The sequence below is a fragment of the Colletes gigas genome, unplaced genomic scaffold (genome assembly GCF_013123115.1).
Source record: "Colletes gigas isolate AHSC1104 unplaced genomic scaffold, ASM1312311v1 Colletes_gigas_Sc00020, whole genome shotgun sequence".
NCBI classification, from domain to species: domain Eukaryota; kingdom Metazoa; phylum Arthropoda; class Insecta; order Hymenoptera; family Colletidae; genus Colletes; species Colletes gigas.
Genome location: NW_025106649.1, coordinates 1,384,130 through 1,404,181, shown reverse-complemented (window position 1 = coordinate 1,404,181; position 20,052 = coordinate 1,384,130). Strand labels below are relative to the sequence as shown.

The following is a 20,052-nucleotide window of genomic DNA, read 5'->3' as shown; positions in this document are numbered from 1 at the left end:
CCCTGACGCGATTAGACATCGACGATACGTGAGCAGTTCCAAATCGAAATACTTAACAGCAAGTATCGAAACGTGACGAAATTTCAGGTATCTGGTGCCTGAGATTTCGATATTTTAACATTCTTGTAATAAATAACCAAAACTAATACTCTGGGGTATCTAGTAAATATCATTAGGATTTTAAACTTATTAAAAATGAGAAAATCTAATTGAAAGAACTGCACTAACTGGAAAAATACATCAGTGTTTTCAGTTTGTAATATAAGTTAAGCAAAGAAATAACGTTTCTCTGACATAATTTGAATTAACTAACAATTTAACAACATAAATTTTGTTATATTCAGTATTTTTTGAAAATTGATATACTCTTCATCTCATCACACCTATCAAAAAAATCTGCATACTTATGAAATAACTTAATATTTATTTGTCAACAATGAGTAATTATTCCGTACTAAATACCTGTAAGAAGTATCTTTGGTAGTTAGCATTCGACTAAATTTTCGTGACTCACCTGAAACAAAAAGAAAAAATCGAGTTAGCGGGAAAGAAAAGCAATTTTGGCTTCGTTTAAATCGGGGTACTTTGACATTCAAAGATCCTTAAAAAGTCCACGAGTTACACTGCACACTTTGAGTAAAGTTCATTTTGTCAACATTTTAAAAAGGCGTTGAAATATAAATTATTACAATAAAAATGCCCGTTTAAATTGTTACTATGGAAAAACATGTTTATATTCTCGTTACGATCATGATCGCTAGCTTCGGTAAATTTTTCTATTTTTCTGGCAAACTGCTGGGGCACTTTGCATGCATCATTTTTTGCTAATTGCAAAAAAATGCAGCGCGATGCCCGATCAGATTACACGCGATTCAAAAACAATGTTCAAGTTGGATAATCTACGTCCATCGCGACAACCTGCGTAGAACACGCGAAATGGAAACACGCCACGTATGCATATGCATAAATATTGTAAAACATTCAGATCGAAGATGTTAAACGGAGTGCATAACATCAAACAGTGAATTTGTTCCCGCATAGTTGTCATTCGTTAACCACGCGAACGAGTCGCGGAAAGAGTCGAATAAATTTTCCTAATTGTACCACAAATGGATCCACATCTAGGAGGTTGTCGCCATAAATCACAATTATGGAGATCTTTTAACTTAATTAACCGCTACGAAGGCTACGTTTCGTAGTGAAAAGGACCAAATAATACCGCGTTCTGCATCAATGTGCCTCGCGTCAAATGAAATAATTTATGATAGACTCTTATCCTGTTGCGTCTCTATCCACGACGAGATTATTTATGACAGGGTAAACACGGATATGAAATTCTTGACAGGATCTATAATACTTCTGTACCGATGCATTCGAATAGCCAGTAATTTATTTTGAGCGAAAAGAAAATTTTCATGTTGCTTTTAATTCGTTAAAGTTACAAATTCGATACATCAATGATTATTTTGGCATAATCTGTGTTGGAAATCCTATAAATACAATACAAAACTGAAACGACTAATGTTAAATAGGCGTTATTGTACCTGTGGATGTATAAAAGAATTCACCCGATAGATTCAGGAATATTCAGAATCTAGATACGTGTATGTTTAAAAAAAACAGACAGTGTCCTAACAACCGCTACAGCGAGGTGTGATTACTAATAAATAGACTGCGGATCTTTATGCAAATTCACATTTTTATTAATAAAATTAATGAAATCGGAGCTTTCTAGAGGGTTGTCTCAACTCCTAAATGTAATAATTCGTATCTTACTTTAAGTATTTCTTATATTTTTGCATATTAAATGCATTCTGTAGTTTTTTGAGGATTAAAATTTTCCATAAATGCATAAACATCCGCAGTCTACTAATAAATGTTTATCGTTATACGAATGTCGCTTTGAATATATATTTATAATATCCAATAATCTGTTTTGGTCCCATTAAAAAATCAAAGAGTTTATACTTTTCAAATTGTTTACCCCCATCGTTTGTCTCGATTAAAAGGTAGAATCGAAGAATTTGAAATATCTTTTTATCGTCAAGAATTTTAATATCGTTCGCGTGTTTCAATTTATTGCAATTAGAAATTCGATATACGAAACCGGAAGCACGAAGGACGAGGAACGTTGGTCCTCGATGAAAATCGAAGTCGAACTATTTTGCTCCCACCCCTCGATCGATAGCCAGCAGAACCGACTCGTTTCAACCAATTAAGAGTCATTGGAGTCGCTGTAACTTGCCATTACGCTGCATGCACACAGCCACTCCGCAAGTTGTTCCTCAAATGCGTTAAAAATAAACTCGTTAGTTTGCTATCGGAACTCCGTAGTGTCCGCGGCGGCCGGGGAGATCGATACAACGATGGAGAAATAGGACGCGTGCACGAAGTTTTAGTCGTCACGTGGAAAATAATACCTTACCGATCTAACGAACCCCCCCCAGATAAATCTCCCGAGGAAATCGACAAAAAACAGCTCGCCGGGAAAATTAATCGCCCATCCCCCGCTTGGCAATTTTAATACCGCACTTACGGGCGACAGCACGTTTTTCGTTTCAAGAAAATTCCACAAAATCGATGCGTTGTAATCGCTCATACTTATCGCACTTTTTACTTTTATTAAAGGTACCAGCGAGGGAACGAACGCAAATATCAACGACACGAATACTGGTAGAACAGATATTTCGTTTCGAAACTTTTTCGATTTTAACACGTTCACTGGCAAATTAAAATCATACAATTTTTTACGAAGCCAAAACTTCGATTTTAGACAATGGTAAACTAGATGATTTAGAATTTGTCGTTTTTATTGCATTATATTATTTTATAGAAATTTATTGAACATTTCAACTTGAAAATTAATTGATAAGTATTGAGGGAAGAAACAACCCCTACGATGATTTTTTATTCATGCTTATGTGACACTTATATTACTGAAAATTTTGAACAATGTTTTGTATAGAAACTGTACTGTTTTTAAACGCTTATAAATTGCTAAGGAATATAAAAATAGAAGGGTTGAAAAATTGATTATTAATTTACAGGGAAAAATTTTTACTTACTTGTATTGAGATTATATAATATTTAACACGAAAAATATCATTTCGTGAGAATAATTTGAATTTGAAAATAGACGAACGCGAAATCGAGGAGAATTTTTAAGCACGTAAGCGTGTTTTTTAACTAGGGTAGACTTTCTTAGACTTCTTTGAAATACTGATTTAATCTGTTTTTAACTTACGCTCAACGAACTTACTGTTTATACTAGGTGTGAGTTAGCGATGCAATTACTCGCGAAAGGAGTTTAAATTCTTTGGATGTAAGCCATTACTCTCTTCTATGTGTGTTCAAGAAGTTTGAAGTTGTCCGCCGTGCATTTAAGTAGCAAAAGTTGGGAAAGTTCTAGCTAGAAAAGTAATTTGCATAACTAATACGGCACTTATGGAAATTCGTGGAAAGACGTAGGAAACACACATATGTAATTTATGCTGGTACAAACGCGAATACACTGTTTAACTAGCCCCATGAACCGGAACAAAGTGTATCGCGAAATAGAGTTATGAAAACTTCGAAGAAGAGGATAATAAGAGCTCCAAGAAATCGTAAAATCTTTAAAACTTTACTGAAAATTAACGTCGATTTTTAAATATATATAAAAAATTGTTTTATTTGCATTTGGAGTCATTGGCACCTAAATCTAGATCGATTGCTATTATCGAAGTACACCTTTTGTCAAACAGACAAGAAAGTTTAAAAGAAGGTCTGAAAACTTATCGAGCAACGAAGATATTTTGAATTCTTTTTCACAAATAAGTATGCATTAGTTGATTGATTTAGCAACGTGAGCCTGTAATTTGATTTCGATTTTTCTATCGAAAGCCATATGACTGCATGCATTTAACATAAACGGCACACACGTACAGAATATAGGAAAATGCGATATAATGGGCACAGAATTGCTTTCCAATCTGTTTCAGGCTACAGTGGGATTCAATGTGCTGAAAGCACGCCATGAGGGAAAAGGTTAAGGTTTATTTGTTTCGTTTAGTTATCGCTATATCGATCTCAAAGCAAAGCTCCAAGAGTTTGCGAAACAAAGTTCATTTACTATAAAATTCTTTCGCGTATGGGAGCCAATATTTGGAAACAAACTACTAAATTAATTGTACGAATCGTGCTTTATTCCCCTGCACCACTTGATTCTACATTAATTGATAAATAAATAAATTTCGATACTAGATTGATACTCGACTATTAGAGATCGACCACGTGTTTTAATTTTGCAGATAAAAAGAATTTTAATTCACTCCCAAAGATTATATCCAATTCGAATATATTGTCTCTTCCATTCGTTGCTCGAAATTTTCGTTTGCATAAGAAATTTAATCATTTCCATTGTGAAATTGTGAGATTGCATGGCACGTAAGATTTTCTATGCAACAAAATATTTTTTTAGAATATCTTGAAAATGATAAAGTACAATAGCAGAGAGATTTGAAGTGTTGGAAGGATTCTTGCAAGCAGTATAAAATTACGTTGAAGTTTACGAAGGTGCATTTGGAGCAGGGCCATCGTGTGTAAGCGTCATCGGGCGTGTTTCTTGTGTGTGACTCACGAGACAGCCTGACCAGGGTATCCGAACGGAAGCGTGGCTCGTAAATCGGACGCCATTGTAAACATTCGACTGTTTCGTGAAAACACGTTAATTACTAAAATGATCCGTGGCTCGTTCTTTTTTTCTGGCAACCGTGCGAAGCAAAGGCAGGAAAGAAAGTGTCGTTTCGTCGCGATAATTCACACATCGGTGGACGCGGTGGCCAAAAATTCGCGAAATTGGTTTTTAGTTTGGTAACGCGCCCCATATTCCGACTTCTGGCCGTTCCCCAAACTAAAAAATTCTTGGCTCGGTACGAATTTTCATCGAACGAAGAAATCTCGACGAATCGCATCGCTGAGAGGCCATAACGACGTTGCAAGCACTCTTTGGCTGGAAGTATTCATTTAGGAAAGTATTTATGCCTTCGAACATATACATTAATGATTCTTAAAATGAACATCACTCCAGGGCATTTTCATCTTTCGTATAGGTTGTATTGTTTTTTAAATGTCGTCTTTGGGATGGATATATGAATGCATAGAAATTGTTCAACTTACTAATCACATGTAGTGTTCATTTTAAGAATCATTACTGTATATTATAAATTTTCTCAACTTGAGTATTATGTTAGAGGGTGTCAGCATCTTTGAGAGATTGAGAAAATTGGGAAACATTGGCTCCCAGTTGGGAGGGATAGAAATGTTCAATTTACGAATCACGTCTGGAGATCATTTTAAGAATCATTACTGTACACGTTTAAAAAATGTTTATCTATCTATGGATTGGATATTTAATTTACGAATCACGCCTGGAGATCATTTTAAGAATCATTACTGTATATTACAAATTTTCCCAATTTGAGTATTATGTTAGAGGGTGTCAACATCTTTGAGAGATTGGAAAGATTGGGAAACATTGATTTCCAGTTGGGAGAGATAGAAATATTCAATTTACGAATTACATCTGGTGTTCATTTTAGGAATCATTACTGTATATTACAAATTTTCCCAATTTGACTATTATGTTAGAGGGTATCATCATCTGTGAGAGATTGACAAAATTGGGAAACACTGACTCCCAGTTGGAAGGGATAGAAACGTTCAATTTACGAATCACGTCTGGAGTTCAATTTAAGAATCATTACTGTACACGTTTAAAAAATGTTTATCTATCTATGGAGTCGGATATATACTTCCACGAACATAGAAATGTTCAACATACGAATCTGGAGTTCATTTTAAGAATCATGACTGTACATGTTTGCATAATTAAATAGCGTCTCCCTTTCAAATTTTCACCCCTAGAAACGAGTACATATAGACTCATACAACTTTAATTGACTCTTGTAACGAAGATTGTGTACAAAATGTACTGTACGGAGAAAGAAAAATTAAACTCTGTAGTAACTGATGCTCGTATTGGTATCGAACGTTTTAGTCAGCTTACTAGAAAACCTGTAACTGAACAAAACTTGCCTGACGCTATCCACACTCCCCTTATTGATGGTACCACATTATTCTCGACTCGGGTTCGATCTTTCTTTCTCCCTGCAATACATCGTATTTATAGAGTTCCGGAATTAATTAACTACGTAAGTGGAGAAGTTTATATCGGAAAATAGGAAGAAAAAGAGTAATTTTCTTACGTTAAATGTCCCTTGTCTCATGTACAATACTTCAATATAAATTAATTCGTTTACTTTTTAAATTAAAAAATTGATAAACACTTACATACTAGTCCTTTTTAATAATAAGTAATAATTTTCAGCTATTACTGTTGCTCGAGGCTACCAAATAACGAACAACAACCTCCTGTCAATTATTTCTGACGTATACAAAATGAAAAAAAGAAGAAACAATTCGTGAGCTAATCATTTAAATGCCTGTGGCGATAAAAGAAACGAGCTTGTATCATCGTAATGTAAGTTACCGTTGTTACGAATGCAATTTATACAACCGAAAGTGCAATAGAACGTAATATGCCGGTCGTTATGGAATAAATGACAGCTCTGCAAGTTTGTAACAAGTAAGGGAAAGTTTCATTAATTGGACCGCCAGGTACGTTGGACCGCCGTAGTAATTTCAAATTCAAGGAAAATTTATCTTGTTTCATTGGCAATGCAAGTTTCCTACGCTGGTAAGTACATGGGGCGAAACTATTCAATTCGTTCCGGCAGCCATTATTCGCTGCTGGGAGTTAACGACAAAGTTGTGTGTTACTTAACGCTCAAATATTTAAATAACAGATCGAAAACTTGGAAGCAACTCCCCTGTAAGCAACAAAGCACTTGGAAAGTCCCTTTGCACGGCTACGAGATGTTACCGTTTAAATATTCCAAGTTAGAATTAAGACTCTCCTATTTCAGATCAATTAACTATCGAATATTTAGCAGGGATGAAAGTTACAAGAAAAATCGAACTTTGTTATTATTTGATAAATTTATATACATTTCTCATTCTTTCGTGAATTTAAAGCCGTGTTGTATGGTAAAAATCATGGATCTACAATTTGAAACTTGTTTTTCTTGAAATGACATTTTTCAAATTGCTAGCGTTGATTTTAATACAATTGACTTTTATAAAATTTGTCTCATTAGATTGTCTAGCCAAGTACATAGAGGTCTGTTGCAATTTTTTGTCAAAAATCGACATTTCTTTTTCTTGAGTGTACCATTTTCAGAAAAATTGATATTTTAATAAAATTCTACGTACTTGGCTAGCAAAAATTTTATGTAGAATCGAAAAAATGTTAGTTTCTGGTAGCTTACTTAAAAATTATCTAGCATACCCATTTTGTATTAAAAAAAAAAAAAGAAAAATAGGAGTCTATCGTGAAATTTTTCTTTTATATTTTCCCAAGAAAAAATTGCAAAAAATTGATACTATTTTAAGACGTTCATCGTGGTGTAACCCCTTAAATGATCATTATATTACCTGATTGGAAAATCCCTTTGAACTGTTATAAGATCATTAGATTCTAATATAAAAAGTGCACGAAAGTATACGAGTTCGAAAAGAAATTTTTTAACCGAAAAAAAAACAAGAGTACATATGATTCGAGAATACGTAAACCAGAACATTGCATGCACATCTTGTAATTTCCATACGCAAACGAATTCTTTAAAAATTGTTAAAAATTCTATACCTTTCTTTTTAAAATTATCGATAATATTTTCTCCCGTTATGCATCGTAAACACTTTATTCCCTTTCCAGAGCAATCTCATTCATCATCGCGGAATACATTCTAGGATATTGCACGTGACTTTCGTCCCTGACACTTTTTGGAACCTCTTCAAGAATCATATTTTCGTCCTCCCAAGGCACGCGTTAATGACGCTTCGTAATAATCCATTTCGTACGATATTAAGTAGTAAGTTATGTAAAAACGACGGCAAACTGAAACGCTTGACTCCACAAAAATCCGAACGTTTAAACGACTGTAAGTAACGAAGAGGAAGAAATTAACGTCGTCGCAGCATTGCTCGTAACCGCTTCGTTAGTTCATGGCAAACAGAGCTTGGAAATCAGCAGAAAGAGTGTTCCGCGAACTCTAGCGCGATATTAATTTCATCCGTGCTATATCAGTCTCTATCAAGAATTAACACAGTGTACTTAACAGAAATTGCTAATTAATCCCCCTTCTACGCGTTCTTTAATATCATTTACCGATAACGCGAGCGATCGAAACCGCCACGCCAGTAATGGAAACATTAGTTTGCATAATATGGACGGGTTCTACAAAAATCCACACGCTGGTTGGGGAGAAATTTAATGCCAACGACCAATGGTCCATTAACGCCCGGTGTTGCTTCGTGGGTGACCGAATAATTGTACCCCGAATCTTGCGGAATAACGAGAGAATTTTGTATCGAAGGGCGTTTTACCAGTTTCCCAATTTTCCACACAGCGCTTAAATCGACGCAAACATCGCTTTCTGGAAACAAGTTAATTTACAAAACGATCCGCCAGATGGTTTCTGTTTGGCAACACGGACTGCCAAGGATAAAAAAGTGTTGTTTCATCGACAAATCCGTTCTCTTTTCATCGAGAATCTACGAAATAATCTTTCAGGATTCTGTAACATACTCAATTTTTATATTTACTTATTTATTTTAGCCACTGTTTTCAAAGAAAACGAATCTTTTCTATAGAAAAAGAGTACTTGATAAATCTGAAAAATTTCTTTTTTTTTTTAATAGCGCGTAAACTCGAAAGAAACTTATGAATCGTCTCCAGGAAGACATTAGACGAGTGTTTTATTGCTCGTAAAGAAATCAGATTTATCTTGCCACAAGGACGATTGTGTTTTATATAACTCCCCTAGAAGCTATCTGAAAATGTCAAGAAAGGCGAAAAATGTCGAGGAACAAGAGGCGTCGTTAGCTCTTCCATTCTGTCCCACATACAGTGTGTTGCGAAATTAACAAACGATATACTTCGCCAGATTAAAAATTTTCCACGCGTCAGCAGACATTCGTGAGCTCAGAAAAATTAAAAAGTGAAAAACAATTCCGCGTTTGATATTTCTGGCTATGTATTTGTTACTTGCAAAAGGAAATCATTTTTTTTGGAAGGGCAAACGTTTATCGAGAAAGTAAATACACAATTTTTGGTCGTTGGCCAGCACAATGCAAATACCAAACCGATCCGCGTGTTTGTCGAGCGTTTTACGATTTCGATCGCGCGAAGCAACTATTTCCTTTCACAAACATTCACTCTAAACAGTGCTTAGGACTCTGTGCGCGGAGATACACTAGGTAATAACTATGGGAATATATAAATGGCGAAAGAAATTCGTTCGAGGAAGGCGAAACGAACTTTGTGCCTGATACGAGATAAATTGCATCCCCTTTATATTTCACCGACAGTTTCCAGTATACTGCTTCCTTAGTAATTTCCGTGTTTGAAGCATTACCATTATTTTATGGAACGTCTCCACGGTTTCTTTCGTGGGAAATATCTTTCAGAAAAAAAATGAAAATTCTTTAACGAAACTTAAACGAGCACAGTCAAAATCACCGTGTAAATTCTAGTAGAGAATTAAATAATTTAACGATCGAAGCTGTTAATTTATTTTATTCGACGATATCGTGTGCATCGGGGACGAAACGTTAAAGGTATTCTAGAACGCGAAAGACAGAAACGATGCCGGTGACATTTATACATATTCAAGCGTTCCATCTTGGGCACAAGTTGTACTTGATAACGTCACGGTACAGTGTTTCCCAACTTTTTTCGCTATGGTGGCCCCATTTGGCTTTCGAAACCAAAGAAACGTCTCTAAGAACCAGAGCTGAATTCGATTGAAAAACATTTAAACGCGACGTTTTGAATTTGAACAGCTTTTTCGACGACGAAACTCAAACCAGTGGAGCTATAAAATTGAAGCACAGTCAAATTGTCGATAATCGATCAGTTCGTGATTGTCCTCTATTAATTATGCAAACATAAAATAATAAGACTGTTTATAATGGGGTATTGTTGTTTTAATTTTTGCGTGTATGAATTTTTTTGTAAAAGAAATGCAAACTAGATAAATATAGAAAAATCCACAAAAAACTATTTAAAGTTTTGCAGCAGATTTACTTGTTATTATGATTTTTATTATAATTGTTATCATGATTTCTTGACATTTGGGAACAATAGGGAAAAATTGGACAAATGGATGCAACATTGATCGACGAATGATTAATGATTGAAATTATTGGAGGCAGACTTGTTTAAAATTCGAAGCAGCAGAAGTCCATTTTTAGAGAATGGACAATTAATTATATTTAACAATGAAACCATCATTGTGACCAAAAGAGGTTGTGGTAACTGTTTGGTATTTAATATGGTGAAAGGCATATTTTACTGCTTCCTTTTAAACACAAGTCGAACAATAACAACAGTTTTGTATTGATCAACAAGTTGAAGGTATGCATCAGAAATTGATCTAAAAATAACTCGTATTGATTGATGGACACATATACTTATCTATGAGAACTGTATTGGAATATTCACTGGGATTTATTAGGCCAAAAAATATCGATGACCTCAAGACCTCCTAAAAGAAAATTCTTCTATCTCTTTTCAAACAACTACTCATTTCATAAAAGTGAATTCTTCTATTGCTCACGCTAGTATAATTTAGTCCTAAGAAGTCCTTTCGAGCAAACCACAAACAACGATAGACATTTAAGTAATTCCACTTAAGTGGTTTATCTTGAATAATTTACTATTAATTTGGGAGAAAGCTATTCTATCTCTCACTCTAGTATAATTTAATCCTAAGAAGTCCTTTCGAACAACTACAAACAACGATAGACATTTAAGCAATTCCACTTAAGTGGTTTATCTTGAATAATTTACTATTAATTCGAGAAGAAACTATTCTATCTCTCAGTCTAGTATAATTTAGTCCTAAGAAGTCCTTTCAAACAACCACAAACAACAGTAGATACTTAAGCAACCCCGCTTAAGTGATTCATCTAATAATTTACTACTAATTTGGAAGAAAACTATTCCTGTTAATAATGCGTATTTCGACGGAATAAAATTTACATTTCATCGCGTGTCAGAGTTTTCGTATCTACGGAGACAATTTCATGCGATGTGGACTTATGAAAGATGATCTGAACTTTCTGTACCAATGTCCCCAATCGTATATTCCATCGTATAATGGAAAGAGCACACCTAATGCATGCCAGGCGACCATCTTTGTAGGAAACTATGTAGCAAACCGAATGGGGAATTACCTAGGAATCCGAATTGGAAACTATGAGAAATGGTTAGAGCCCTAGAGGCAAAAATCGCTGCAACTTCGCGAGAGCTTCGTTGCATTATGCAGAACGCGGTATGTCTCGAGCAATTTGCGTGAGTTATTTCGTGTTCTGCCAAATCTGTCAGGTACCACTCGAAAACGGTGTAACTGTAATGTACCTTTCCATTAGACCTGTCGAGAGAACAAAACGCGAAATTGTTTTTGCGGCTCGCACAGAATATTGTGTAAACACAACAACTTAAAGAACAGAATTCTCCGCGAACGACGAAGAAAATTAATCTAGATAGGATATTTCGACGAAGTTGGAAACAAAATTTTGGGAGGTTTCACGAATATTGGTTCGACAATGTTTTAACGCGATTTCACGCGTGAGTTGTGTAAGTTGCAGTGCAAACGAAACAACGAAATATTTAGCAGAGTTGCGCCATCGAATTTTGCGTCGAACTTCAAAACAACGTACGTAAACGCAAATAGAACAATATGGTGCAGAATTATGCAGTAAAATTATGTTCCAAACTTCAAAACGATGCGTGGAAATATTCGACGAATCGAAACGGGATTACGGAGATTAAATTGTATCGCAGGTTTTTGGATATTTTTTTTTATAAAAATTAAGTAAAGAGTGAGGAAAATGAGGATTGGTAATTAAATCTGAATTATCAGAATATTTATATTTTATATGAGATTTAACTATGTAAACAATATGTGCAAATTTTAGTTTGAAACTACTAGCCTTGACTTAAAATTGGTTTTATTTTTATTTACAAAAAATCAAAACCCTCATCTCAAAGATCGTCGTTTAATTATGATATAATTTTCATATTTTGTGTAATTTGTTTCTCACCCACCAATATGTGATGCTGACCATAACAATATTACATTTAAAAATCTAGAACATATTGATTCCCGCTTTGTCCTGCAATTATGTATCAATAATTTAAAGGTCTGTGAATTTGCATACTAAATTAACCACAATTTTGCTGTCACGGCCTTGCAATATTTAATTGACCCTTAGTATTTTTATTACTGGTTGGTGAAAAAGTATTTCGAGTTGGTAATATTAAATTTTCTGTGCTTTTTTTGTAAATTTTTAAAACCATTTTATAAATTTTCGTATGTACGAGCCTGCAGGTAAAATCAACGAGCTATATCAACAATGACTTCCAAATGGCCTTCGGTGCAATGTAATTAATTACGTAATTCTACCTCAATTGACGATTCTAATGTGTAGTTTTGTGTATAATAGCGGTATACACGTGTAAAAATAAGTATCTAAGAATTTCTACGGTATTTTTAAAAACATCTCTCGATAGAAAATTCTTAATATTTAATATTCAAATCAAAAAGTGAAGTCAGGTCAGAAAATTTAAAATATATTCTCGTCGACATTTTCTTTCATGTACCACAGATTAAACATATTTTTTCTCCATCTTTTATAATAAAGTTATCTCAGCTAATTTTTAGTGGAACCCTCTTGCTAAATTTCTGACTACGTAATTGCTAAGTACTGTGCACACCTCTGTAATAAATGAGGAATAAATTTGAATTTGAATTTACTTTGCATATATTGACCTTTCCACTTATTGTTTCGCGTATAGTAGAAATGGCTGAAGTTTCCTCGTTGCTGCTATTGTTATATTCAATGTACAAAATTGCAGTTTAAAGAAATACTTGTAAAACCAGTATTCCAGTGACGTCTTTCAGACAAATGTATTCAGACTCGTTTTCAGACGCTGCATAATTATCCGTAAAATTCGTCACCACATGACTGAGCAATTTAAATAGATTCAATGTGATTCGAGATTGATCACCTTTCGCGGGAGTTCCCGGACGACAAACAATTCGACTTTGACGTAAAACGACGGAACTATTAAATTCTCGAAGATGGGTGGCATTTTTCTATGAACAGAGAGAAAAATTTCGTGCAACAAAATATTGTACAACAGATCAAAATTTAATTACACTATAATTGTAACGAAATTTTAAATAAAATTGATCACAAAGTTGGTATCTTATTCTTCCTTTGAATACTCGACACATTATAAGAAAAAAAAAAAAAAAAACAGAAATTGCTCGTTTATCATTTGATTTCTTGAGAAATAAATCTTCTTTCGTAGATGTTTAACTATCGACAAGAAGATTATTAACGACTTCTCGAAAGTATTTTCTGTACGAGTTATTTTATCAAATAGTTTTTCCTATGAATTTGAATAAGTATAATGTTTGAAAATTCTGTTTGCATCCTATTTAAATAGTTTAATAACGCCCAATAATAACAAAAGGCTAACACGTCGAGCAGATAACCGATACTTTATTGCCTGATGTGTTTGCTCGTCAAACAGTGATTTTCTACTTTAGTTGCTTCAAAGGCCACAAACTTAATTAATCCTGGGAGTAGTCTGGTGGGGGCGGGGGGATCTGGCAGATCCCAATCGACAAATATTGCTTTATAACTAGTACGAAAACAGAGCCTAACGCACGAGCTATTGTGTACATTACGAGTAACTCACTATGCACTTATTAGCACACTATAAAAGCCTCCTGAGTCAGCATGTCGAAAAGTAAAGAGACGTTTAACGCCAGCAAAACACTCACGTGACTTTTTTCTCGATCGAAGTGCAGTCGCTGAACTAATAAAAAATTAATTGTTCGATACAAAAAAATTTTATAAGGGATATTTTCTCTGTATAATTTCTATTTTATTTTTACGCTAAAGTGTCTTTCTCGTTAATAAATGAATAATAATGATACTTTGTCTTCTTGCAAGTTACATAATTTAATTACAAATGTTTTTCCTACGATTCAATTCGAAATGAAAATTATATTTCCTCGATTTAAAATAAGGACATTTTTATTATTATCGAAGGCTTCCAATCGTGACTGAATAAACAGCTACGATTGAATTTCCCACCAAGATACTAAAAAGAAATATTTCCTTTTGTAAATCAAGCGAAACGAACTTTGCTTCTCGATTGATTTAGAATCGACTGGCCACTGACAAAATGATTTGTATCGAAGATACATTATCCTGGGAGGAATAACTGGTCAGAATGTCAAGGGTGAGGCAGAGTAACTCGATGCTCACGCAGGTCTATCCGAACGAATGTTTTCAAATCGACTCCTGGGGCTCAAGGCTGCACTAAATTCTAATTTTCTCCTGCTATTGATTTACCGATACTATTACGACACGGTAATTTCAGCTTAACAGCTTTTGTTCCGGGCATCGTTGCAACAATTTCAAAGACTCCGTTACGGTTACGACCCTAACGAAACGTCTGATAAAAATCGACAAAGTTAATAAACCCGTGCGATTCGCGTACAATCAAAATATCGAGCTGAAATTGCTGGTTCGCCGAGAAAACATGTATTTTCGTTGGCACTCTTTCGTAAAAGGTATCATTATGCATAATCACGCGACGATTTGCATGGTAAACAATGATAAACAAAAGTACACGCCGCAGAAAACACGCGCGAATTTCGTCGGAGGATATGCAGAGCAACAATGATTTACAACCTGTAATTCACCGCTGTTTATCGATGATTGCGCCCCCGAGAATTCTCGTGATTCTCCTGAGAAATTTCTATTTCGGTTCCCGAAGAAAAATACGTTTTTCGAAATATTTCGGTATCTCGATAATTTTGGAAGAGATTATATATTAAGCTAGAATTTGTGTACTGCAAACAATTTACGTTCTTAAATAATTCGATTTTAAAAATACGCATATTAAAAAATTCTGAAAACTACAATCGTTATTGAAATGTTGTTCCGTGAGTGAATCACTATCTCGAAACGAGACGGAAATTTTGCGTCTAAAAATAAAGACAGTATAAATATAAATTAGAGAAGCTTGTGGTTTTAAATATAAATCATATGTTCGGGGAAAAACAAAAATCTCCGATGGATCTTGAAGTAAAAAAGACTAATATTTGCTTATATTAAACTCGTCTTCGTAATGTTGGAATGTTCACCGACGCCGAGTTAAAAAGGAAGAATAAGGTAAACTGCTTGAAACGTTTCGCTCCGATCGTAAGTTGAATCGATACGCTTGTAATAAGAACAGTCGTCGAATGTCAAGCAATTTATTCCAACAATTTTCTTCTCGGTAAGCCAATCTCGATGCAGCTGCATTAAATTATCGAAAATGAATTTTTGCCCGATGGGATTCGACGCTATATAATAATTCCCATTAAAATCGCGGTAGCCACGTTCATCCGATTCGGACAGAGTTGGATCGATTGTTCAATTGGAACCGTAATAATTGCTTAAATGTGCAATTACATCGACAAGAAATAGTCCTCCTTTTCTTATTACGTTGATTTCGAAGAAGCTACCGCCGAAGCGAAAGGAGATTAGGGACGGGAGGGTGGTAAAGAGATTCGAAATGATGGACGAGAGGGAAATAGAGAGCCGCCATGAATTATGCAGGCACTTCAAAATTTCGTGGCATCGCTACCGGAATATACAATACATCGGAATATCGAATCCTTCTAAATGACTTATTAAAGCTAACAAGGAATTTTCTTACTCGTGTTTTGCCAACGATAATACGAACTTCGAGCCTGCTGCATTTTGTAGCAGTTACAATTTGTCTTTGGAGAATTTATTTTAATAGAAATTTGAAATAGAATTTAAACGTAACGAATTTTAAATTACAATATTTAAAATGTTATTTAGATTATAGATTGGAAAAATTGGTAAAAGTATTGGACTTTATTATTTATATATTGTAATAATTTTTTTGGTTTTATCTCTTGTACTAGTTTGTAGAATTAAATTAAATATATTTATGTTCTTATACTGTATTTTGTAAGATTATTTTGTGGTTCAAAATGCAATTAATTTTTGTATTCTTAGTGCTCATTTTCAACCCTTTGCGCTTCATTTATGGCGACAAACATAATACGTACCATAGCTAGATTCTAATTGCATTTATGATAACACAATTTGAATTTAGAGGAAATATATGAATAAAATTTATATTATAGGTATGTATTTATACATTTTTGTGGGGGGAAAGAATATTTTTTTATTTTGTTGCAATGCTTATATCCGGTAAAAATACGAATCTGTTTCATTATGTTCTGAGAATATGAAAAATGGTAAATATTAAATAAAAATAATTCCAAAAATGGAGAATTTATTGAGATACTTGCAACTGTTTATATTGAATCTTATATTATTTTTTTGGAGGCTTATAATAAGAAAAAAAAAACACAAATCTGTTACATTATATTCTGAGAACATCGAGAATGTTAAATACTGAATAAAAATAATTTGAAAAATCGAGAATATCTTTCCCAACTTCTCCGATTTATTTATTGAGATATTTGCAGCAATTTGTTTCAGGTGCTTTTCAATAATAATGATTAACTAAGAACGTAAAAAAGTTGTGATAAGATACGCTAATTTTTAGAACATGAGTTTGGTAAACGATGTGTATCGTACAAATTAATAGAAATTATAAAAAAAATCATACATAAAAAAGGGGAAAAAATATTTCTTAGTCAAATGAAATAAAATAATACAGATATGCACACAAGAAAGTGAACAGTATTTAATGTAGGTTTTTCACATTTGTATCAAGTATTTACATAAGATATTGTCAGCAAGTTAATACCAAACATTTTAATAAATAAACCGATGTTGCTCGAGAAGACTTTCGCGAAATATTACTGAACAGAGCCGTTTCTTTGTAATTTGTTATTTAAAAATTGTATAAATAGAATGATTGTACTCATAAAAATAGATATAATTGGACAATCCTTGAGAATTCAAAAATATCCTTGCAAGTAAATATGAATTATTTAACAAAATTATATAAATTTGTTTCTTCTTATATATCACTTCTCTGTCTACTAAAGGGGTTTTTTCCGGGTTAATAAATTAATAATAATATAAAAGAAGTCAAGAAACTCAAGTCTATGTTTTGCAAATTTCTTAAAATACTAATAAGGGAATGCAGATTTTAATACATCAATTTTACCAACTTTTCCAATTTTCCAATGCTTTACAAATTTTTACTCCCTAAAATACTAGTAAAGGAATACAGATTTTAATCATTTTCATTAAATTCTCCAATTTTTCCTAGAAAATGATACTAAAAAATTTACTGTAGATTTCAATAATAATTCTATTCTGAAAATAGTCAATATTCTAAAAAAAATCAGAGACAAAATACCACAGGCCGTCGGGTTGGCGAAGCACTAAAATTCGTCTTACCGGCTGATCAACGTAGCGAATCCTAGGACGCGACGAGGCCACGCTTTAACGACGTTGCTTCGTGTTGTAAATAGCGGTCTCTGTTCCGTGGTGTCACTTTGAAACCTTTCGAAAAATCACACGTAGTAACCCCTTTAAAACTGGGTACTTAAACGCGTGCACTGGAGCGCGAGGTCGAACTGACTCGTCGAAAGTTCAGTAGTCGGACCGACGTGACCCAGCCAGTAGAAATCCGCTCGCAGAATTTCCCCGCTATTTCCGAAGACATCCACCTTCTTCGTTTCACAACACACGAGCAAACTTAGCTGCGTAAACACTTGATCTACACTCTCCCCGTCTATCCTTTAGGTGCACGCACAATTCATCGATGGTCCAGGCAGCGTAATGCACCCACGCGTCCTTTGTACGCCGAACTAAAAAACGCGATTACAATATTCTCGTAACAGAGACCATATTACATATATGTGGCGTGTATGTACGGTGCGGGGGGAACACGCGACGACGTCAATCGCGTTTTGGGACAAGAAATAGAGCTTAGAAGAGTATCGCTGGCAAGCCGCGGGCGAATCGTTAAACCGGGGAGAAAGAAAAGATTCTTAACCGAACGATGAACAACACGCTCGAGAAAAGACTTCTCTTTTAATCTCTCTCTTTTCCAGGCTCTTCTTACCACCCGCGAGTAATTTTCTCGGTTCGTTCACTCCGTCCCCTGTCGCCGGAACAAATGTCCCACCACCAATTAGCCCCGCGCCCGAACGCCCACCGAGATCCGCTGGTATCCGTGGGCTCTTTAAGCTTCTAAAACCGTGATACGCCGCGGCTTAGGCACACTCTGCGTGTAAGCTCTTTCTCTCGTCGGTTGACGCTCCCTCTCTCTTCTCTCTCTTCCGAAGACCGTTCGCGAGAGGAACGTTAACGTCGCTAAAGACGACGCCTGGCGATTTCACTTCTCTGTTCCTCGTCAACGAGCGTGCGTACTCGGCGGTGACTCGAGGCGACGACGACGACGGGGAACGCACACGGCAGGGCAACCCCTTCGTCTCCTTTTTCGCGTTCGTGTCCGCGGGTCTTTCGGGCCGGGAGCCGTGTGTGTTCACGCGCGCCGAAGAGATCGATGGACGTTCGTAGAACGAAGAAAAGGAGAGAGAGACCCTGTGGCTGTATCGGATCTTGAGAAGACAGAGAAAAAGAGAGAGAAAACAGGGCCGACCAAGGGGGGAGGAAGAATGTAGAAGCACGATGCGGACGAGCGTTTGAAAATCGTAGGGATCGAAGGGCGAACCGCGAACGGGGAGGGGTGCGGAGTGATCGGGGTAGGAAAATACGCGGAAAAAGAAACGCTGAGAAGGAGGAACACACCCACATAGACGACTCAAGAACGGTTTCTAGGAGGCTGTTATACGCAATTGTGTCGTGGACGCGTGTCTCTTTCGTATCACGTACGAATGCGGCAGAGCTACTAGCCAGCGCGAGGTAAAAGCGACGGAGCGAGGCTCTCCCCCAAGCTGATCCTGCGTGCTAAACGAGCCGCTGTACTGCCACTCGTTCCCTCCCCCACCTTCCCCTCCACAACCCCCTCCGATTCCCCACCATTCGCCGATGGCACTCACTGTCTGCTTTGCGCCGCTTCCACCGTCGCTACTACCGCCGCCGCTGTTCCATCCTCCCATCGCATCCACCACCAACGACGGCGGCCGCTATCCGCTACCTTAACCGTTTTCTTGCTTTCTCCGGTTTTCCTCTACTCCTCCTCCTCCTCCTCCACCTCCTTCTCCTTCTTCTCCTCCTCCTCGTCCTCCTCTTTCTCCCTCAACGCCACCCCCCTCCTACTACTCCTTCACTAGCGCTTCCACTAATGCACGAATCGACGTTCCAGCTGCTGCGCGTACGCTTCCCGCGACTATCCCGTAACTACTGTACGTATCATTTTTTGGCGGGAAAGCGGGAAGGGTAAGAAACGGACGGATACAACAGTGCACGTTTAACCCCATGACTGCCAGGCAAATTTATAGCGTCTTGCCCTGGAAGCCAAGAGTTTATTTTAAGGAAAATATGAAATTCTCCAAAATATTATAATACTAAGTTACAGATTTAGTATTGAAATGGCATTTACAGTCATTTTTATTGAAGAGAAAACACTATGATATATCTCGTAGTTGGCATTCGATGGGTTAGTTTGATTGACTAAAGTGGTTAAGGGGGTCTTTTGCTGTAAACCGTAAAAAAAAAATTTTTTTTTTGTTTGCATTTTCTTAAAGGATATAGTCTTAGAAATATATGTGCAAAAGTATATCATTGGACTTCTAAAATTAACGAAGGTATTGTTCGGTCGAGTTATACCGGCTTGAACGATCTGATCCTTCTGTTTAGATGCTTTTTACTCGAAACTATCATTTCTGAATTGGCTTCCATGATATCTCAAGATCTACTCGACCGATTTAGAACGGCAATCTGCGAACAGCTGCTAGT

General features: G+C 35.8%; 1 protein-coding gene across 4 annotated transcripts in view; it reads right to left on the bottom strand.

The window, feature by feature from the left end:
- The window catches only part of LOC122400835 (neuronal calcium sensor 2), a 162,626-nt gene that overhangs the window by 54,845 nt on the left and 87,729 nt on the right, over positions 1-20,052 (bottom strand). Inside the window, exons 1-2 of one of the 4 annotated variants that reach the window (XM_043402510.1) lie at positions 18,943-19,073; positions 17,584-17,996 (exon numbers count right to left, since the gene is read on the bottom strand). The exons of the other annotated variants lie outside the window; for them this stretch is intronic. The gene's annotated coding sequence lies outside the window, so the exon portion shown is untranslated. Of the gene's footprint in view, positions 1-17,583; positions 17,997-18,942; positions 19,074-20,052 lie in introns of those variants that run through there. 4 annotated transcript variants of the gene reach the window in all.